Raw genomic sequence first — 24065 nt, forward strand, 5'->3', positions numbered from 1 at the left:
TAATACACAACAATACAGTATTTATTAATACATAAAATGTGCATATAAACATAACAGATTTTATAGTGAGGGTTAGGAGAATACAAAAGGTATATATTCAATCACGAACAGTTACAAACCAAGAGGGACATACATTCAGTACAGTATACTGTACCATTCATTTATAAGGTTTCGTAAATGAACTTTGATTACAACTTCTACATTAGATACTCAAAGGCAAGTACATCACTCATATAGGAGTTAAATTGATAACAACTCAGGTTGAGGTAACAATTGAATTCTCGAGCTGTAATGCACAATGTTGAATAGTCATCCAATCTGTGTGGATTCAGATCTCCTGCGGACACAAAGGAACAGCAGCAGGCTGTTGCTGCATCCAATCGGCCTGGCACCAGGCAGTCCTGGTTCAGCGTGAGGTGTGGGAGAAGGAGGGAGAGATTCCTGCTGCAACGTGCTGGCAGTGGGCTCTATGAAGACCGGCTAGTCAGTACTGGCTTAACTAGCGAGAGATTGTGCACCTGAAAAGAGACTGCGGGTCCAAGCAAGTCACACTCTTTAGACGGGAAGAAGACTGGTTTGTTCCTGATGTAGCGCCTGTCCTGAATCCTGATATTCAGCTGTCGACAGTTCCGACCATACTTCACTTGTTGATCAGGCAAGCGTTCGCGGTGGGGTACCGGCTGTTCACAAAGCTGCTGCTGGGCTAACCTTGGGCGGATCCTTTGGTTGCGCGCGGGTGACCTCCGTTCTTGTCTCTTAGAACAAAGTAAAGTTCTAGCACTCGGACACACTGGCCATCATGTGATTGTCCGAGCTGAGTCTGAGAATGTCCTGGAGGAGCCCCTTCCTGGGCCCTGTGCTGCCTGTTTTATCTGGAGGAACTACAGTCGTTCATTGGTTGAAGGTTACGCGGGCATTCGAGACCCACGTGGGGTTACCCTGCCCTACCATTCCTGATTGGCTGATTGAGATGGAGGATGAGTAACAATGTTTTCTGACATTAGGGTTATAAACAACCCGGGATACGACTCTCCCAAGGAATCTCCCAGACAGTAAGGCACCAGAGATGACCATTTAATAGGGTGGCTGGAGAATCTCAGCCTTGGGAGTTGTTCCGTATCAGAAAACTCTATCAGCTAGAAAAACACCTTAAATTTTAACCAAATGGAATGGCCTCTCTGTATCCAGCACCACTGAGATGAGGGAGAGAGAGACTGGCAAGGGTAGCAGCAAACTTAATTCCTGTATTTTTAATAAGCCTTGCCGCTACAATAAATACATACTGTACTACTGACAGAGAGGGCAAAGATACAAAACAGCTTTTGCCACACCAGAGAAACTTTGACCATATGAAATTGGGCTCGGCCAATAAACCAATTCAGTTCATGGCATACCTAGAACTAGCAGGAAACTACCAAACGTTTGATGTTGTTTCTGTTGGTGCACACCTAAGTGACTTATTAAAGGCCATAACTCAACATGGTCAAAAGTACAGAAGCAATTAAATCTCCTTTCAGAACTCCAAGGAACATGTTGCGTACAACTTAAAGTCCTATATTTTAGTAAAGTAATCATACAAATAAAAACATTGGAAGTCAGCTAGGAAGTAGTTCTCTCACAAATGATGGATGGTAAGGAATACCCAGTATTATTGTATATTAGAAAATAGTACCTAAGAAGTATAAGTGCACTATTGTGGAAAAGGGGTGCATTAGCCATAAAGTGGGCTATGTGATCTATATGATACTTTCTGGAGCCACATACTAGTAAGTGTGTGAATAAAGGAGAAATTGAAGGACTATGTGTCTTCTGTCAACAGGTAAAACGTCAGGCTCTTATACATAAATTGAAAGATGACCCTTTGTAATCAACCTTTAGTAATAATTGGTATGAATATGAGTTAACTCCTTGTCAAATTACAGTACAATGCTACAGAAGATGGAAATTTGTAATAACATCTAATTCCACCTTTTTGCACATATAAAGTCATAATTAGCAGCTATGGACAGCTGTTTCTCCCTTATTAATGATCATCAGTATTACTTACAGTAACTGTCCATCTTTGACTTTATACAGTATGCACAACAAAGCAGAAAGAGAAGCCTTAAGGCAGTTCTGTCCTCTTGTTATATTTGGATGAAAATCTATTGTTTATGAAGATAACTAACTGTGACTCATGTTGTTTTCTCTGACCCTACACTGGATAAATGTTCATTCCAAGAGCCATTTACTATATACAGTATGACTGTATAAATGTTAAACCTTATCTATGTTACGATGATGAGCTCAATTTAATTTAATTTAAACAGCTGTCTATGGTGGCTGTAATAGGCACAAAATGGGGACCTTACAATAAGAATAACAAATGGACTGGCAGCCCATTCAGCGTGTGCCTTGCCTTGCACCTGTTGCTTGCTGAAACAGGCTCCGGGACGTTGAGTAGGATAAAGTACCTAGAAAATTAATGGATGGATAGATGATAGATTTGACAAAGAATGGGCTAATATTTACAGTATATGCATAATGCTTTATAACTGCTGTTTTTATCTTCCACCCTAAACTGGGAAGGGAGTTTAGTCTAAAATATTTCACAAAAACATTTAACTGGGCTTCAATAGTTAACCTCTGTGAATTTGTATCAGATTTTTAGATTTTCAAGTTACTATTAAAGAAGTAAATTAAGTAAGAAGTAATTCTTTGTATTTCCTACTGTATATTCAGTAGTTTTAATAGGAAACAAAGAAATATTGTTATAGTCTGAAATAAATACTGTTTTCTGCTTTCAGTATAAATATAACGGGAGAAATGAACGTAAACAACAACGCATATTTGCACATGAAAGCAAGAAAAATATTTTTTCCTTGCTATATGGAGTGATTTTCTCATGGAAACCTTTATAAAGCAGGCAAGAAGCATAACTTCTTTAGACAAAAATACAGTTCAGGGGAAATTGTATATCAACCATAAAACCTCATCAGGTATAGAAGAGATTTCTGGGGTTTAGACATGTGTCTCTAAATATTCTTCATTCCAGTGAGGGAGGAGTTTAACAGTTTAATGTTGATATACAAAGCATCATATGGAATCTTCATCTGGCTGTCCTCAACCAGGTTAATAAAATAGTGAAGGAAATTATTGTATAATTAAGTAAATCACATGTGACAAATCAGGTAAACTTTATTTTTGCTCCCTATAGTTGTCATTTACAAGAATCATTTTTTATATTCATGCAAATGTTTTTGAGGTCTATTTAATAAAATTGAGGATTGCTTTTACTGCACGTCAGATATCCAGTGACATTCAGACTTGCTTCTCATCATGCTCAATACACAAAGTAATTTGGAGAGCACTGCTTATAAACCGCTTTCATTTCTTGCAACTCTACATTGAAAATCAACTTTAAGGAAGGTTTCCTAAAACTGATAGCCATGGTTATTTAAGGACCATCAAAGACTGACACCTATTTTGATTTAGGCACCAGCACAGAAGATGTCTTCTGCTGACAAGAATGAGAAATAAACAAATTACATTTCAATTTGATTCCTATTTGTCAGGTCTTGTAAATGTACTGTACATTACTTGGGTCACAGAAGGGCAATATATAAAGTGACTTGTAAAGTATCTTATTTTAAAAGGTAATAGTGCAAAGTGGAAATAAAACAATACAACTGAGTCTCTCTGATTTCACTGGTTGTATATTATATGTATAATATACTGTAATTTTCTTATGCTGCTTTCTTATATGCCTTTCTAGTTCAAGTATCATAAATGCAGTGATTAGGGTTCAGCACATCAAAAGAAAGGATTTTTCATTGCAAATGTAATTGTGTTCTCAATTGACTTACCTGGTCATTTAGAAATTAAAATAATATCAAATAATAGCTTAACATTTTAACATAGCCTTTGTAATAAATTGTTTCTAGGCAAACAATTTATTGGCAGTGAAGAACATAAAGGGTACAATAGAGAAGAGGCTATTAAGAAGTTTGGAAGTTATGCAGTAGCTAAACAACCCACCTACAGTAGCTGTTTCCTGAAAGAAGGAAAGACATCGATTTTAATGGCATGACTATGCAGCCTGAATATGGTTAACATTGCCCTTGAGTTATATGAATGCTTGTATCACATTTGCTCCTGTGTTCAAAATTATATTACAGCGATATCTAAGGACCCTGATAGATTCCAGTGGGTAAATTGGGCAAACTACATTAATTATTATTTTTACCAACATCATCATCATCATTATTAAACAATTTGTTTGTGGAAGGGTATTCCATAAGAATGGAGCAGTGAAAAAACATACTCAACAAAAGTCTGAAAGTTAGTCCAAGGTAAAGTTAGCAAAGGACCAGTCTCAAATGAACAAAGCTTACAGGAAAATGTGTAAATATGTTCAGAAGTGTGTGATTGAGCCTTAAACATCAGGAACAAGATCTGAATACATGACTTTATACAGTAGGTGTTGGAGATGGGGGTTTTAATTTACTGTAACAATCAGAAATTGTACTTGATGACTTTTAGGAATCAAACATACAGTAACAACTTACAGTTTCACACATGTATTCTATATATTCTATATACAATTTACTGATATAACCAAAACATGCATACGAAAGCTGATCGTAGTTGACTTACATTTATATTCTCAGACAAAAGTAAATATGCATTTACTATCATGAACTCAACATCAAGCATGTTTGGAATAACAGTTCAACTCTCGAGAAGCATGTGAATAACTCAATGAATCCATTTGTCCAAGCATCCTTGATGTGCTTAAACTTTGCATTGGTAAGCAGAGCTGGGCTAGGTTTGTCCGTGGTAGGTTCTCTGTGCTGGGAGGGTCCTGGGTATAGACATAAGATAGTGAGAAAAAGAGCTTTTGCCTTGTGTGGGGGCTCAGGCAGCTGTGCCAAAGTAGCATCCAGTTACTTAAAGTTAGATCTTTAGTATTAGAGTGATTGATGTAGTCTTGAAAAAAATAGGGACCACACTGATGGAAAGGGAATCGTTGATAATATTGACAATTATAGGGCAGATGTCTGGCAGGAAAGTTTTAAGAGGTAGTGATGGGATCTAGGCAACAAGAATTGAACTATGCTAAATTCAAAATTTAGGGGGAATGTCGATTGAAAAACTAGGGCTTAAATAGTTGTCCAAATCAGTTACTGTATAACGGTAAGGCTTGATTTAGCTAATTGTAGATTTATAGATTAAAATCTGGAACAACAGTTGAAAGCAAAGGTAAACAATGTTTTGTATTTCTCTCTGGCCCTTGACAAGAGCTGTGATGTATATAACACAGCCCAGCTATTAACATTCATATGAGGTTTAACTACTCATCAAGCTGGCTTCAGTGCAGTCAATGAAAAACACTACGGGAAAAGATTTATTAGGACAAATTTGGGACTGAATTAGGGGAAGGTAGCCAATGTGACTACTGATGGGTGTCACTAATATGACAGGAAAAAATGTTGGCCTTCTGAAAAGGTTACAAGTTAAAGTAGCAGGAGAAAACCCAGCACAGAAAATAGTTTTTTTTTCCATTGCATTATTCATCGGGAAGTTCTCTTTAAATCTGTCCTGAAGATAAACCATGTTGTGAAATTAGTAACCAAATCAGAGCTTCAATCAGAGTGAGAGGCAGTTTGTCACACTTTTGGAAGAGTTGGAGTCAGAGAACTCAGACCTCAGCTATCATACAAAAGTTAATTGGCTTAGCTTGGGTAAAGAAATTGGTCATTTTTTTTAAGTTAAAAGAAAAGAGGGGGACTTCTCTGAATTGAATGACATAGAGTGGCTGGCAGATTTTGCCTTTGCTGTGGATGTTACAGATCTTATGAATGAATTGAATACCAAGCTATATGGCAAATGCCCTTTCAGGTATCAGATTTATAGAATGTTTAAGGCCTTCATGACAAAGCTGCTCCTGCTGACGCAGTTGGAAAGCAACAATCTTACCCACCTCTTCACATTGAAAGACAGGGACATATTAGGTGACCAATGGGGAAAATATACCTGAAAGCTGCATGCAAGGTGTAGATTAAGCCGGTTCAGGGACGCCAAATATGTAATCATAGTGGCTCTCTGAAGGCACCAGTTCTGTAGGGTTTGGGCATTTACTGAGACAATTATTAATTGTAGCAGTAAATCACAAAGTTGATTCTTTTGATGGCTTTAGAATCCAACCATGCGATATAACTCAAACAACGCGCACACACAGGTACTAATACACGAGGATACATTTATTAATACATAGAATATGCATATAAACCTAACAGATCTTATCGAGAGGGTTATCAGAATACAAAAGGTATATTCGGTCAGTTACAAAGAGTTATACATATCAAGAGGACATACGTTCAGTATATAATTCATTAAGACCGTTTCATAAATGAACTTGGTTATAACTTCTACATTAGATACTCAAACAAGTACATAACTCTTAGGAATTAAATTGATATCAACTGGTTTGGATAACAATTGAATTCTCGAGCTGTAATGCATTGAAGTTGAATACTCATCCAATCTCTGGGGATTCAGATCTCCTGCGGACTCAAAGAAACAGTTGCAGGCTGTTGCTGTCCAATCCGCGCTCTCTGGCTCGGTGCCAGGCTGTGCTGTGCGGCTTGCGACGGTGCGCTGCTGATGCTCATTGCTGGCTTTAACTAGCAAAGTTTGTCCACAGGAGAAAAGATGACTGTGGGTCCCAGCAAGTCAGGAAGAGGACCGGTTCGTTCCTGATGAAGAGCTAGTTCTGAATAGTAATTCAGCTGTCCACAGTTCCGACCTGTTCACGAGGCCTGCTGCTGGTTACTCTCTGGCAACCTCCACTCTAGACTCTTAGAACAAAGGAAAGTTCTGGCACTCGGACACACTGGCCGTTCCGTGGTTGTCCAGGCTGAGTATCAGGATGGTCAGGAGGCGCGCTGCGAGAATGTCCTACCCTTGGGAGCCTTCTGCTCCTGGGCCGTCCTGCCCTGGAATTCTCCTTTGAATTCCCTTTAGAATTGTTGAATCTGAATCTTGTCTGAATCTTGTTGAATCTGAATCTCTCAGGCTCTCTGTGTTGCCTGTTTTTACCTGGAGGAACTTCAGCTCATTGATTGGCTGAAAGTTCCATGGGCATCAGAGTCCCACGTGGGTTACTCGGCCCTACCAGTCCCTGATTGGTTGATCAAGGCGAGATATGAGTCACTTACTCCTGACACTTAGTAATGCAGTCCAGATGTCCAACTGGCACTCCCTAAACAGATAGGCGCCAATAGATGACCATTGATCATGATAGCCAGGCTTAGCTAAGTGCATCCCCCTTTGGGAGCTGTCCTTATCAAAAGAAAACATCTTGCATGAATGGTTTCTCTGTGGCTGCACCACAGAGATGAACAGAGAAATGGGGCCTCATTTGGGAAGCTCAGAAACACTTAATTCTGCCTTATTAATAAGCCTCGCCGCTACAAAGGTGAATTTTCCCAATGATTTGAGGATTTTTAAAACAAAAGAAAATGCCATGTTTGTATTTTCCTCTCCTTTCACATTCAATGTAGATAACACTACCAGCGCCCTACAGTACAACTTGAGTTTATTGATCTGCAGTCTGATACACTGCTGGTACAATACTTCAGTTGCTGCTGAGGTTCTCTCAAAAAAAAAAACTTTCCAAAGATCAGGATGTATGCTCAGAAGCTTCTTGTTCTCTGTTTGTTAAGCTACACTACATATGGGGTCATAATAGTTTAACTGACTGTTGTAATATCAAAATGTTCTGAATGGATTTACTGGTTGCTGTTTGCAGGTAGTATAGCTACTGTATCTGAATTAGGACATACAGTAGAACAATAGCATTTCCAATTCTTCATTTTAATTATGGCTTTACAAAACATCAGAGACACCTAGCATATTGACAAGTAAGCAACATGTGTGAGTCAAAAGTGAAACATTTCCTAAGACACTATTGGGCACAGATTTCTTTCTCCAAGTAATAACTATGATAGATGTTACAGTTACAGCATTAATAGAATGGTAAGAGCACTTTCATTTATTATTGCTTGTTAAAATATATGACCTAGTTAAAAAATATAAAGGTCACAGTCAATTGATAGGCTTTTTAAAAATCATTAATCTTTTTTTTTTCTTTTAAAAAAATCAAATGACCTTAATTCAACATCTCCTTATTGATGAGAATGGGTTGCCAGTGGAAACAGTGTGCTCACCTGAAAAGCATGGTGGGCTATGAACTAAACCTCACTTAGTTCTAAAACCATTGAGGTTGCTAACAATTCAACCTCATATCATTCCTTTTTGGAGCTATGGCTCAAATATAGTTTTAAAGTGAGTGTTGAAATAAACAGTAATGATAAATTGGCATACAGTATCTGAAGTAGAAGAAATAATGAAGGATTTTTGTTCTGCATCAATAAATGCTACTAAAAATTTGTTTGTAACAAATCTTTTGCAGATTTTGTAAATCTACACAAAATTGTTTGAAGGTCCCATGCTCTCTGAAACCTACCCTTCACAAAACAGAATGCTTTGGCTTTGAAGTATATATCATTGTCAGTGGTAGGCACAGAATTAAAAAAAAAACTAAAGAAAAGCAATAAATGAAAGGATTAGGAGATTAAGATGTTTTCTTGAGAAATTTATGCTTTAGCCACATGCTAAAAACCCAGGGGTCCTGCTCCTCTAGGAATTCATGCTGAAGAGCAAAACAACCGTAATTTTCTTGGAAAAAATATTGAAGACAAGGAAATCACATTAACCAGTTGGAACAATCAACATGTTAAAGGTGTCAGCTCTGTAGTTCAGCCTTTTGCTTTAATGGGCTTGCAGAAATTGACTGTAAAAAACATACTGAATAATTATTAATTTTATTATAAACTCTTGATGCATTCAGGTGTTCATTAAAGTGTTCTTGCAGTTTTTTAACAGGTTTGTTCTCCACAGCCTATTAAGACATGAGCACATCTACTGTACTCCTGCTCTCTTATTTATATTACTTATATTTTATTTTTTATGTATAACCTTTATTAATTAATATTACATATATTATTAAAAACAGAAAGGAACAGAGGGTGTCTGTACCAAATGATAAATATGGAGTTCATTCGTTTTCAATGTCTTCAGTGACTCTGGAAACAGCTCCTTAGTCATGTAGTTGAGGCTGACTCACTATTATCCTTAAAAAAAACAGACTGAGAACATTCTGAGATCATTAAATAAAGAGCAACAAGATAGGCAAGAATGTCCTCTTTTCATTTGCAGCTTTCTTATGTTTTTTGTGTTCTTGCAACACAGCAAATGGCAAGTAACTCAACTGAACAGGAAGATGTTGGAGGAGTGATTTCAAAGTGCTCCCACTTTGCCTTTACAGTAATCAGAGCTTAAAGTGCTCCTTGATCATAGTATGGCTTTTGGTAAATCATTCAATGTTGTTTCAAACGCTTGCAGACTTTCTTGTCTATCAATGGTACTGTTATAATTGGTTCTACTCATATCTGACGGCAGCATTTTGTTGTTCTTGGTCTTCATAAATCCACCATTGTCTCAGTCAATCGTGGTGTGCCGCAGAGTTCAGTCTTGGTCCCATTGTTTTTTTAATATTTATATGCTTCCTCCTGGTCAGATTATATTCAAACACGGTCTTCAGTTTCATTGGTATGCAGATTTATGTTTAAACCTCTACCCCCTCTGATCTTTTGCCTCTAACATTTTCATCCCTTGTCTGCATGACATCAAGCTCTGGTGGGCATCAAATTCCTTGAAACTAAATTGTGACAAAACAGAAATTTAACTGGTGGGCAGCAAATATCTGCTGGAAAAGTGGAAGAGCTTCACAGTAATGGTGGATGGCCTGCCCATTCACCTTGGAAATATTGCCTGCATTTATAACACCATGGCTTGATTTCTGCAGCTCTTTGATCTATGGGCTCCTTATCACTCTTCACAGAACATTGAAAAAGTCCTAAACTTTTCAGCTAGACTTCTAATTCACACCAGACTTAAAATCACAAAATCTCTGAGCTCCTTCATGTTTACACTCCTCTTCACAGGTTTCATTCATTTGAGGCTGGTCTTTTGCTCACTGTACCTAGTTCTACTGTAACTCTCAGACGTTTGATTACTGTGCTTTTTCTGTCACTGCTCCATTGTTATGGAATACCCTTCTTCTGACTTTTTGAGAGAAGACTTTGACTCTTTTCAGATCTTAAAACTCACCTTTTAACTAGGGTATACAGTATATATGTATTTCATAGCCGTTATCACTATTTTTATCACTATGTACAGCATCCATGAGTTTGGACTGGTGTTTTTTAAATAAAAGGTATTATTATTATAATACATAGATTCCAAGGTATTAGAAAGCCCTCCTATTTACTAATGTAAGGTCTATTTGTCCCCTATTCTCCATTATTCTCCAGATCCTATTAGGTTACTAAAAAAATGGAGAGATCTGTGGTCTTTTCTTGTGTTTGCCTGTCTTTCTCACAAGATTTATTTAAGACCTTTAGCTTTGTTAGAATCATGAGGTTCCCAAATCATCGCTGCCAAGAAGATAGCAAAAAATTATAGTATGATTCATCACAACTGATTGAGCAAGGATACCATGCACAAAACACATTTACAATGAAACTAATTGTAATTGTTTTTTTTAATAACTAAAGTATGTGTGAATTACCAGTCTCTGCAATAGCAGTTTCCCAAAGAGTTAATGCATGAGTGGTCCGATGTCATGTGAAGGTGCAAAAATGAAAAATTGTGTTTTCTGTTTGAGTATACTTAATTCTAATGAGATTTTCTGTTACTCTTTTGAGAAATACAACTGCTTGTAAGGGAAGATTTTTTTCTTTGATCTCCATGTGGACAGAGTAGACATTGGGTGAGATCTCATGCACACCATTTGCAACTGTAGAAGAGTTTTAAACCTTTTAATTTGACAAGTCTTTTATTGCTTCATTTGGTATTATCTTATAAAGATTTATTTGGTCCTAAGGAAAAGAAAACCCAAATTCCCCAGATTCTATGAGGCTTAGACATGACAACATTAGCATTTGAAGTTCTTTTGAAAGAGAAGAATGATAACAGTAGAATTTACAGACAACAACCATTACAATTCCAATAAAGACAAAGCATTTACAGATAGTTTTATGTTTTATCTGCTTGGATAAGGTAATCACAACCCCCTACGATAAATCAAAATGTTTGTACACTGGCAGTGGTCCTGGATAGGGCAAAAGGGTGTATCATTTAGCCATAGAATGGCCTAGATAACTCTATTTATACCACAGTGATCCTGAGATACATGAGATCTGGCATTTGTTTTTCTTCAGAAGTTTTGTTATGAACTTCAATTAGTGTATTTACTTTACAAATGGCTGAAAGCCAAGTCAAGTGAATAAAAGCAGTTAGAACATGCTAAAGAAATAGTGACTGGAAAGTCATACTGTATGTTAAATCATGGAATGCACTGCAGGAAACTGTGGAATTTTTAAATATAATACAGTAAGTCTACCTGAGGAAAAAACGTCACAAAGGCACACATCTTTTTGAAATCTTACTGCTTGATTTTTCCACTGTGTACTACAGTGTAAAACAGTCCAGTATCACAGTCTACCCCATTGCTAGTGTTCTGCAGCTGTGCACTGTGATCTTAGAACTTTTTCTTAACTCCTTTCATTGTCCTTGGACATTCCATTTTTTTTCTATTTCAGAACATTCTATATTGTTGATTTTGCAATGCCAAATCTCACTGCAATGATTCTGTAGGGGTTTTGTGCATTTACTGGGACAATTATTTTATTGTAGCAGTAAGTCACAAAATGATTCTTTGATGGCTATTAGAAAACCGGCCTTGCGGGATAACGCAGCAATGCAAACAGATACTAATACACAACAATACATTTATTAATACAATGTGCAAATAAACATAACAGATTTTATAGTGAGGGTAAGCAGAATACAAAAGGTATACAGTATATTCAATAATGAAGAGTTACAAATACAAAGAGGGACATACAGTACATTCAGTATACCATTCATTTATATTGTTTCATTAATGAGCTTTGATTAAAACTTCTACTCTAGATACTCGCAAGCAAGTACATAACTCATAAGAATTAAATTGATATCAAGTCAGGTCGAGGTAACAATTGAACTTTCGAGCTGCAATGCAGAATGTTGAATACTCATCCAATCTGTGTGGATTCAGATCTTCCACGGACACAAAGGAACAGCGGCATGCTGTTGCTGCGTCCAATCGGTATCCTCTGGCCAGGCATATCTGGTTCGGCTGGAGGTGTGGGAGAAGGAGGGAGAGATTTCTGCTGCGGCGCGCTAGCAGTGGGCTCTCTGAAGTTATCTCTCGGATAGTTAGTTCTGGCTTTACTAGCGAGAGTTTGTGCACATGAAAAGTGACTGCATCCAAGCAAGTCACACTCTTTAGACTGGAAGAAGATTGGTTCGTTCCCGATGTAGCTCTCCGACCGTACTTCACTTGTTGATCAGGCGAGCATTTGCGGTGGGGTACCGGCAGTTCACGAGGCTTGCTGCTGGGCTAACCTCGGGCGGATCCTTTGGTTACGTGCGGGCGACCTCCGTTCTCAACTCTTAGAACAAAGTAAAGTCCTGGCACTCGGACGCACTGGCTGTTATGTGATTGTCCGAGATGAGTCTGAGAATGTCCTGGAGGAGCCCCTTCTGGGCCTTGTGCTGCCTGTTTTATCTGGAGGAACTACGGTCGTCCAATGTTTCGCAGGCATTCAAGACCCACGTGGAGTTACCCTGCCCTACCAGTTCCTAATTGCCTGAACGAGGTGGAGGATGTGTAACCATGCTCTCTGACATTAGGGTTATAAACAATCTGGGATGAGACTCTCCCAAGGAATTTCTCAGACAGTAAGGCACCAGAGATGACCATTTATTAGGGTGGCTGGTGAATCTCAGCCTTGGGAGCTGTTCCTTATCAGGAAACTCTATCAGCTTGAAAAACACCTTAAATGTGAACCAAATGGAATGGCCTCTCTGTATCCAGCACCACTGAGATGAGAGACAGAGAGACTGGCAAGGTAGTGTCATGAACACGGACCGAGATCCGTGTCAGGTCTTGTTGTAGACCCTATGATAAGATAAGATAAGAGCAGGAGAAAACAGGAGGCGTGGTAAAAGGAAACACGGGGGTTTAATAGTGCACAAAATAGTGACAGTGTGTGAGACAGTGAACGGGGGAGACAAAGAACGGCATCCAAATCCAAATGGGTCCAAAGGCAGGTCAGGAGACAGTCCAGGAGTTCAGTGGCGAGTAATGCATGTAACGAACAGTTCTTTCCGGACCCTATGCGGACGACACAATCTCGAACAAGCGGGAAACACTAGGAAAAGGTCATGCAGGGATACGGGGCTGAAAACAGGGGGGCGTGTCCAAAGTGCGCTGGTGCACGGAGAAGATGTGGCTTAGGCAAACAATCCAGAAGTAATCCATAGAGGGAATCCAAAAACACAAGAATAAGTCCATAGCTAGGTGATCCATCCAAGCAAGGAATTAAAACCATGAACAGGGTCGGAACTGGCGGACAGGGAACGGGAACAGAGATTAAAACCTTAACGGGACCAGGCGCTTCCAGGTCCCGGACTCGCACGGTGCGGAAACCAGATGCAGAGCCAGGATGAACATCAGCGCCTGGCTTTTAAGGTGGGCTGGGAAAAGGGGTCAGGTGCACAGAATTAAGTCTGAAGTGAAAGGGTTGGATCACCCTTAAGGAGGGGGGACTATAATCGTGACATGCATCCTGGGACGTGACAAGGTTAAAATCCCCGGGAGGGGGGAACACACAGAGAGACAAAACATGGAGGTTCAAGGGTGACGGGGTGAGATCCTCCAGACCCCGGGCTCAGGAAGCAGGAGGTGTCGGGGATGAGGCCTATGCCCTCAGGAGATGGACATAGTGTTTCCTGGTGTCAGAAGGGCCTCGCAACATTCTTACCCTAATGATGAGCCCCGAGGACTGGAGGAGCTAGTCTTTAAATAATAAACCTAAGAAGGTACACCTGGGGAGCTTAATCACAGAAACAATAACGGGAGTAGTGGAGCGCCCTCTAGGGAGGGATGTCGGGTGTGACAGGTAGCAGCAAACTTAATTCCTGTATTTTTAATAAGGCTTGCCGCTACAGTTCTAATTATAATTTTCTTTGCTTCTATCTTCACAATTGCTTACTTTTCTGTCATAGTCAATTCTCTAGTCTTCATCTTGTTTTATAGATTCTAACTTCATTCACTGCTTTTTTAGGTTTTCATAATTGTAGCATGGAACACCTGTTAGCCATTTGTCCCAATATTTGAACTCACCTAAAATGGGGGGATTGAACCCAATAAATAACATTGTTGTAACAGGGCTAAGCATGTTTGCAATATACAGTAATACCTAGAAAAAAAGCTAAAATATTATTATTTTGCTTCATCTTAAAAATTTCATTAGTACAAGGAAAACCATGTCAAATTTTACTGTCCCAGTACTTACTCTTTACGGTTTTTGTTTTCACAGACAATTCTAATCTGGCACTGTTGCTTCCCTTTGCACTCTGCTTTCCTAGGGCCTTATCTTAATCAAATTAAACTCCACCAAGCCAGGAGTGGAGATGCTTCCTTCTTTCTTTATCCTCTGTCCTCCACCAAAAACGAACAGCTGTGCTAATGCCAAGCTGTCTATACATTTTTTCAGTTCTTCTGATGTCGTCAATCTTTCCCGAAACTCCAAACCACTGGAGCGATTTTGTCTCCCCTTTTTTCCTTCTCTCTCTTCCTAATCTGATTTGTTCTACTCTTCTTTCCTTTCCCTTTCCCTCCTTCTCATGCATTTCATGCTGCACACAGGTTCAGCTCATTTCCAGTGAAAGTGCAACTGAACCCCCTTGCTCTTAGTTCAGTTTCCAAAATCTGGATTTCAGTTTTGTGGATCTTTCTAGGGGGCTCATTTAGTCGTTAGAATTTGACCAAACTACCTATATACAGTATATTGGGGCCCTGACTAGCTCTGTTGGTCTGGGAGACATGACAGGCAAGAAATTGATAAAAGCCCCGTATTTCAACCACATTCTCATTCTCCTTAAGTCCGTGACATTTTAGTACTCTGTATATCTGTGTGTCTGAGCAGGCAGTGAGTAACACAGGGGCTCATCAGGGGACAGTTCTTTCTTCGTTGCTCTTCACCCTCTATACTTTGGACTTTGGAATACAACTCAAAGTCATGCCACCTGCATAAGTTTTCAGACGACTCTGCAGTTTTATCAAGGGTGGGCAGGAGGAAGAGTACAGAGGACTGGTCAGTAGCTTTGTGGAGTGGTGTGGGGAGAACCACCTGCAATTGAATGTGGCAAAGACGAAGGAGCTGGTGATAGATTTCAGGAGGAAGGGGGTCCAACCTACTCCTGTCTACATCCATGGGAGTGGTGCGGAGATAGTGGACTCATACAATTACCTGAGAGTGCACATCGACGATAGACTGAAATGGTCTAAGAACACCGAAGTCATCTACAAGAAGGGTCCTTCAATTTACAGTATGTAGGAAGATTCTACATATGTTCTATTAGAGCAGGGAATGCTAACAGGCTAAACAAGCTCATAAGAAGAGCAAGCTTTATCATTGGGTCTGACCTGGACCCACTGGAGGTAGTGGCTGAGAAGAGAATGGTGTCCAAACTAGAGACCATCATGGACAACATCTCCCATCCCCTCTATGGCATGCTTGTGAGAATGAAGAGCACATTCAGCAATACGCTGATCCAACCACCATGCGACATGGAGCATTACAGAAGGTCATTCTTGCCTTCTGCCATAAGGCTGTACAACTCATCCACTTAGTGTCTGGGCAAGGGTACCATTGACATTGACCTGTTTTTGGACTTAACAGTAAACTCTCTGCTTACATCTGTCTTTTCCTGTCTACAACTGTTTTTTTTGTGTGCAATATATGCCAGGGACATATATATTTATATGTGCAATATAACTTTTTTGTGTACTGTTCTGGTTTGTTCTTTGTATATTCTGGACTGTGAGCAACTCTTCTTACTGCACTTCTCACTGACTGTACTGACCGTATTGTACAGTAAGTACTGTATTGTATTGTTGTATAATTGTATCATTTCCTTACACTGTGCTGTGTTGACTGTGCTAAGCTGCTGTTGCACTGCAATTTCCCTTACGGGATCAATAAAGTATCTATCTATTCTATGAAAAAGGTTTTTTAAGAGCAAGGAGTTTACTTTATATTTATGTATTATTTTCTTCGCAACACACAGATGAAAGATTAGCAAAATTGCAATTCCTTTGAAATAAAATAACAATTTTATAGCAATTAAATGTTATAAAATTATTAGAACTCTGTGGTACTGAGTTATATGTGGTACTGAGTGGTATTTGTGCCCACTGTGTTGTATGGTATATTTTACACTTCATCCTATAAGCTAAGATTGGTCATGTGATCCTTCAGTCCAAGAACAGTATACTGATAGAGTTAAATTTTGTTTTAGATAATGGAAATGTATTCTAGACTTAGACATAATATACCTATGTACAATAGAGTAATAAATCATAATTTCCTACTAGGAACTGGGAATCTACTGGGAACAAGAATTCCAGTAGAGTAAAATCATGTTACTTCACTTTATACTTTAAGGGAAAATGTAAAATTTAAATACTCTATAATATAGAATAGTTCTCACCACAAGTATTATAGTTTTACTCAGGGAATAATGTAGAGGTTCAAAATCTAATTTTATTTTTTCAGTGTATATTTTGGAACAGTCCAGTAGAATATATCAGAAAATCTGCATGCATATCAACCACATAAAACAAGATAATACAAGGCAGTTTCTACCACACACTGTTGCAATAGCTCAGAATTCTTAAAAGTATCAACAGATCATTCGCAGTCCACCTAAATTGAAAAAGAACAAGGAAAATACAATTTTATTAGCTTCCTATCTGAATGAACATCAAAATGTTTTCCCCTTTCTTATAGTGCTGTCTCTCAGAAAATAATTTGACTGTGCATCAGCTATTTTTTTATTGCACTAATTCCTTTGGGAAACATCTACAAGGTTAGCATATTATTTAAGCTTTTTCTTCATAGCAGTCCTACTGCCTCTTAAAGGTACTGAATACAAATGTTGCAACACTGCTATATCACACAAACCATAAAAATGCATGTACATTTTGAGGTTGTCTTTTTGTCATAAACAGCAACAATTACACAGGAATATATTTTATCTATTGGAATTTGCTATATTTTTATAATTCTTGCTCACTAGATGTTTATCTGCAATATCTCCTGGCATGCCCAAGCACAAAAAAAACAACATTTTATTCATTCCCGAACAGTTTTTTTTTTCAGATTCAAGAAACGATTATAATTAAAACCTGAAAGTGTACACTAGATTTTGTAGTTGTTTGTATTAATGTTATTTGCCATTTTTAAAACATGTAAAACAATATATTAAGAACCAGAGTTACTTTCTTTAAATAAATATGAGTCTGCTAGATCCACCTACTTCTCTCACATCATTGAAAATCACCAAAACAACCCCAGACATCTTTTCTCCACCATCAACAGACTGCTCAAGCCAAACTGCCCTACCACATTACCTGCCTCATCACAACTTTGCAACACATTCTTAGATTTCTTTAGTTCTAAGATCGACAACATCCGGCATCACATTCTCTCCACTACAGATATAATTTCCATACCTCCTCCCTCCTCATCCAACTTCTCTGGTTCCCGTCTCTCCAGCTTCTCTCTTCTTGACTCAGCATCCCTAAACAAACTAGTTACGCGCATGAAACCCACCACATCTATTTTTGATCCCATTCCCACCACTTTATTCCAGTCCTGTTTCTCTTCTCTCTGTCCCATTGTCCTCAATATAATACATGAATCCTTGAGCACCGGCATTGTACCAACGGTCCTCAAAACTGCTGCTATTACTCCCATGCCAAAGAAGCCTAACATGGCTCTCGACAATCTTAACAACTTTCGCCCCATCTCCAACTTACCCTTTCTCTCTAAAATTCTAGAACGTGCTGTCACACTTCAGTTACATAACCACCTCATGAAAAACAACCTTTTCGAACCCCTCCAATCTGGCTTCCGTCAACTTCACAGCACAGAAACCGCCCTAGTCAAAGTCACCAACAATCTCTTAATTGCTTCTGATTCTGGTTCTCTTTCCATACTTATCCTTCTTGATCTCAGTGCTGCCTTTGACACTGTTGACCATAACATCTTACGTTCTCATCTCGAGACTGTGTTTGGAGTCTCTGACACTGCCCTCAAATGGTTTAAGTCTTACCTCACTGATCGCTGTCACTTTGTCTCTCTCAATGGGTACAGGTCTGAAATTGGTCTTGTCAAGTCTGGTGTCCCCCAGGGCTCAATACTGGGCCCCTTGCTCTTCAGCATTTACATGTTCCCACTTGGTCAGCTTTTAAGATCACATGGCCTCAGCTTTCATTTTTACGCTGACGATACTCAAATATACATCCATACCAAACCCTACACTGATGTGGCTGTCTCTATTCTATCTAATTGCATCTCTGACATAAAAATTTGGTAGACTCAAAACTTCCTTCATCTTAACTGTGACAAGACTGAAGTCATGCTTATTGGTACCCCCCATCAACTTCGTAAAGCCAGTCCTGTAACCCTGTCTGTAGATGGCTCTGTACTTGAGCTTCAATCTAAATTGAAAAACACTGGGGTTATATTCGATTCTGGCTTAACATTCGACCCACATGTTCAGCATACTGTCAAAACATCTTTTTTTCACCTTAGAAATATCGCAAGACTACGCCCTATGCTATCATTAACTGTGGCTGAAAAGCTGATCAACATATTTGTACTGCAATGCTCTACTCCCTGAGGTATCTAAATCTACTCTGAACAAGCTGCAGTATGTCCAAAATTCAGCAGCCAGAATCCTGACCACGTCTAGTGCAAATGTTCACATTACTCCTATCCTGGAGTCCTTGCACTGGCTTCCGGTCAAATTCCGCGTAGACTTTAAAATCCTCATGCTCACCTATAAGGCTTTACATGGCTTGGCACCTCAATACCTGTCTGAACTTTTATCGCCCCACTCCCCACCTCGCAACCTCCGCTCTTCAAATTCTGCCCTCCTTACTGTCCCCCAAGCCCGTCTACATTGTATGGGCGACAGGGCCTTCTACCGCTATGCCCCCAAGCTCTGGAACTCTTTGCCCAAGGATATTAGAGAGTCACCTTCTCTAAACTCCTTCAAATCTAGACTCAAAACCTTCTTCTTTAGAAAAGCCTTTACTTAACTGCTTCCATTCTTCACCCCTCTGCTCTTCTTAATACCACCTTCCACGGTCTCCTCTATTGTTATTGTTGTATTGTTGTAATTATAATTGTGTCCTATCTTGTGAAATCTTCTTATTTATTGTTGTAGTCTTCTTATTTATTGTTATTGTCATCCTGTAAAGCACTTTGAGAAGCCACCTTTAAAGGCGCTATATAAAATAAAGTTTATTATTATTATTATTATAAATAAAAGATTGTAGGATGTTGGTAATACAGTAGCTTCCAGCCACAACTTACATCAACATTTCAATGAAATGATATCTTCTTAGTGTGATGCAGAATTGTGGTCTTTCATGGGCTTGGATGTTTTAAAATGAATTCTTTGTTTTTTAAATTTAAATAATTGTATTTACATTACAAAAGAACATTTTAAAATCACAATGCAAACATTATTAGTGAAATGTGACAATAGAAAGCAGAACACTTTCTAGAGAGAAGGCAGAATATACAAGAATTTGAAGGCCTCTAAGCAAAGCCATAATATAAAAAAAGCAAGTGGAACTAGAGAATGGCTTTCAGGTACAGAAACCATTGCTGACCTGCAGTTCAAGATCATGTTTTTATACTGACATTCTCTTCTGTATTGGAATTAGATAGGGCCAATTTCTTCATCAGGATGAGAGAGAACAAAGCACAAATACTACAAAGGACTTTGAAAATGTGGTGTTACCACATTCCCTCTTTCAGTTCTGATACAGTTTGTTTTCCATTCAAATGCAGACACAACATGTAGTTTATGTTATATACTGTATACATAATGGCTTGAAAAGGCTGCATAAATTGTAAATTATCAGTACACATTTGTAAAGTGAAGATTTTTAACTTTACAACTTCAATGCTCAAACTTGAGTTGTTTTATGGACGAAATATGTTAAATGTCAGAATAAAATTGCAAAGAAAAAACTAAATTACTAAATGTTGTTATTTGGTGGAAGCTCCTTTGTCATTATGACTGTGAGTTTTTTTTGGATGAGCATCTACAAACTTTGTACATTAGAAATGGTGAAATTTTCACTCATATTTGCTCTAGCTCTATCAAGATGGTTAAGGATTATTGACAAATATTGATTCTCAAGTATTGCTAAAGAATTTTTAGTCATCAGTTTAGTTCAGTCATCAGGGTCGTGGTCTTGCTGAAAAGTGAATTTGCATCCCAGTTCTAAGTCTTTAGCAGACTGAAGCAAGTTTTTCTTTAAAATTTACTGTACCTGTACTTTGTTCTGTCCAAATTATGACAAGTTTCCCAGTCCCTGCTGATGAGAGCAGTTCAATAATATAATGCTGATTATAGATGCTATGTTATAGATACAGTATCTATCCCATGCATCTCATGAGGCAGCACAAACATGTACTGTACAGTACCTTTTCACATCGCTCACCTCTAGAGGCCACAGGTGATCCCAGCTTAACCTAGGTTCAACAGGGCTCAAGTCTGGCAACAGGGTATCTACAGCATACTGTAACTGTCACTTTCACATCTTACAAGAAAGCTGTTGTTACATGAGCAGAATGAGTATATGTGTTATCTTGCTGAAATAATGTCAAGTTAGGATGAACCCACAAATAAGGCAGCGAATGAGGACTTGATTAATGTAGTGCCGTGCAGGCAGGTTGTCATCAGTGGAGTAACTAAAAACCCCAGAATGTCACACTTCAATCTTCCTATCCATTAATCATTTATTCTCAATGATTACCATTATGCACATTGCAAGGACACTGTCTAATTTTTAGCACAGTGGTCAAGTCATTGTTGAATAGGACTTGGGTACATTGATTCCATCCACAGAGTCCAGGTGAAGTGTGATTACAACCACCTTTAAAGACGCTATATACAATAAAGTTCATTATTATTACTATTGTTAATTTGCTGGACAGAGAGGTGAACATTATTACACAGAAGACAAAGATAGCGATTTACATTGCATTGTGCATTGTGCTGCCGTAATACAGTTTTAAATAATTTTAAAAAGTCAAAAACTGCACTCAAAATGCAATTTAGAGCTTTCTGGCAAGAGGAGACACCCAAATTAATAATGTAACATGCCACTTTTTGTGCATGAATAAGGTTATATTGCTATTTCCTTAGATATGCGATTCCATGGGTTTTTTTGGGGCGGAACCGGGCATCCATAAGAATCAAGTAATAGGTTTATTCCATGCTGAAAAAAAGAAGAAAGAAAACACATTCTATAAGAATCAGCGCTTTTATATAGCGCCTTTAAAGGTGGCTTCTCAAAACCCTTTACAGGATAAAAACAACAATAACAACAACAACAACAATACTGTATTTAATTTCACTTTGACAGATCGTCCTTAAATCATTTGTTGATTTAGTTTGACAGTAACCCTAACACTAACCCTATTTTATTTTTTCAAAGAAATGTTTGTTAAAAGAAAGTCATGGCTCTGGCTGGATTCGAACACCCAACATGTGATGTGTGAGTCAGGAAGCTAAACCACAGCACCACTGGCAAGGTCACATGAGGAGTGTTGAAAAAGCCCTACAGAAACATTATCAACAGACATCATACAGCGTGTACTATTCTTGTGTTGCGGTACATGAATATAATTATATAATTATTAATTTCTTTAGATACGCGATTCCATATTATATTCCTTTTTAATCAAATTCTAAAAGTATGCTTGTTGACTCAGGTATTACGTTAGTAAAAGACTTTGATGCTTAAAATGTTTAGGGAGAAATGAAATACTGGTGTGTATTTTTTGTTTAAAGTACCGAGACCAGCCATATACTGTATGTTTATGTTCAAAAATTAATATCGTTTATGGCCTTCACACGTGTTACAGTATGCTCCTATTCTTTTTATGCTCAGCTACTAAGATTTCCCTTCAGTGGTAAAATTCCATATAAATATTCAATACTTAAACGGGCACAGTAAAGACATTAAATATACATATACATACTGTATACAGTACAGTTTGCATACAGTAATATGTTTATGTTCCTAAATCAATCTCTTTTATGAGCATGTGAAACGCATGTTGAATTGGAGATTCTCAAAAATTACTGTACTTTGCATGATTGGAAACAAATGCGTGATTACAAAATGCTGTGGTGTTACTTTTAAAAGACGGTCAATGAAAAAAAGAATGTGGACCAGGGCAATACTTTGAGTTTACAGCTTATCCAAGGTCATTCATTATTAATACTATTAGTAATATCTTCGCTAAAGACTTTGATGGCGACAGCTCAAACATGAGAGGTTGAGCTTTATTAGCTACACCTTGCGGAAATTCCGGATACTATTATTTTGCTTGCGGTATTATAGCAGAATTTACGGTAACTCGCGGTATTTACCGGTAACTCGCGGTAGACTGCGTAAAGCGCACCGCAAAATAATGCGGTATCGCCTGCACATTTTGAATGGCTGCATCTATATATCCCAAGGAAAGAGGGAAACCGGAAGGACAGTAAGCAGGAAACTAGGGACAGGACAGAGTAGGAGTGCAGAGGGCGTGTTGGCTTTAACTAGCACAGTTTGTGCACAGGAGAAAAGATAACTGTGGGTCCCAACAAGTCAGGAAGAAGACCAGTTCGTTCCTGATGAAGCGCTAGTTCACAGTTCCGACCTGTTCATGAGGCTTGCTGCTGGTGCTAACCTCGGGTGGATCCTTGGGTTACTCTCAGGCAACCTCGACTCTTAGAACAAAGGAAGGTTCTGGCACTCGGACACACTGGCTGTTCCGTGGTTGTCTGGGCTGAGTCTCAGGATGATCAGGAGGCGCGCTGCGAGAATGTCCTGCCCTTGGGAGCCTTCTGCTCCTGGGCTGTCCTGCCCTGGAATTCTCCTTTGAATTCCCTTTAGAATTGTCCGAAATAGTCTCTCAGGCCCTCTGTGTTGCCTGTTTTTAAAAATAAAACTCTGTAGTGATTAAACTCCTGTCCAGACCATCAGACTTGAATATTCCCACTGATTTGTCTGTTTTACACAACAATAGAGTGACACATTTCATTATATCCCCATACTCTATACATCATGTACTGTATACTGTACAGGTACATTATAAATATGTACTCTTAGTACGGTGAAGCAAAAGTGATTTCTGCTGTGTGCATATGTCTACAAAAGCAAACTATTGGTTTATTTTAATACTGAAGATCGTGTTTATTTCATAAAGACATCTGATGTATATTGTGAGGCATTAAAATGCAACAAAAGCTATTGGTTCCAATACTTATTAGTTGCATTTTTAATGCCTGTCAGTGTTCTTGCTGTAGCCATCTATCTTTCATCTTTTGGCATGTGAGCTGTCTGACACAGGTAACTGCTGTGTACAAAAATAATTGAAATCAATAGATAAAAGTGCTGTGTCTGGACACTGTCCTCATGATGAATGGAAAGTTGGAGAAACTTTACAAGACTCCAAGAGGCAATAACTATCTGCATTAAATGTAAGGGTAAAAAGAAAACAGCTGCAATTGCTTTCGATTTTCTGTTTGTTGGTATTGTTTCAGGTTTATATTGTGGAATTCAGATAGAGTAAGTATACAGACATCAGAAGACCAGACCTCCCAAACGATAGAAATCAGGTTAATATTCATGTCCTTTGAGTATTATGGCAATGAACTAGTATGGAATTTTCACCCTAGTATTATGGTTTGATTTATTGAGTAATTGATTTGTTTATCTATTTAGATAAAGCCTGCTCATGACTGACTGACAGGTTTAACTGTTG

General features: G+C 38.5%; 1 pseudogene; it reads left to right on the plus strand.

The window, feature by feature from the left end:
* Positions 1-5455: 5455 nt before the first annotated feature.
* Positions 5456-6019, plus strand: LOC138238039 (general transcription factor II-I repeat domain-containing protein 2B-like; annotated as a pseudogene).
* Positions 6020-24065: the final 18046 nt, after the last annotated feature.

This window comes from Lepisosteus oculatus, chromosome 4, assembly GCF_040954835.1.
Source record: "Lepisosteus oculatus isolate fLepOcu1 chromosome 4, fLepOcu1.hap2, whole genome shotgun sequence".
NCBI classification, from domain to species: domain Eukaryota; kingdom Metazoa; phylum Chordata; class Actinopteri; order Semionotiformes; family Lepisosteidae; genus Lepisosteus; species Lepisosteus oculatus.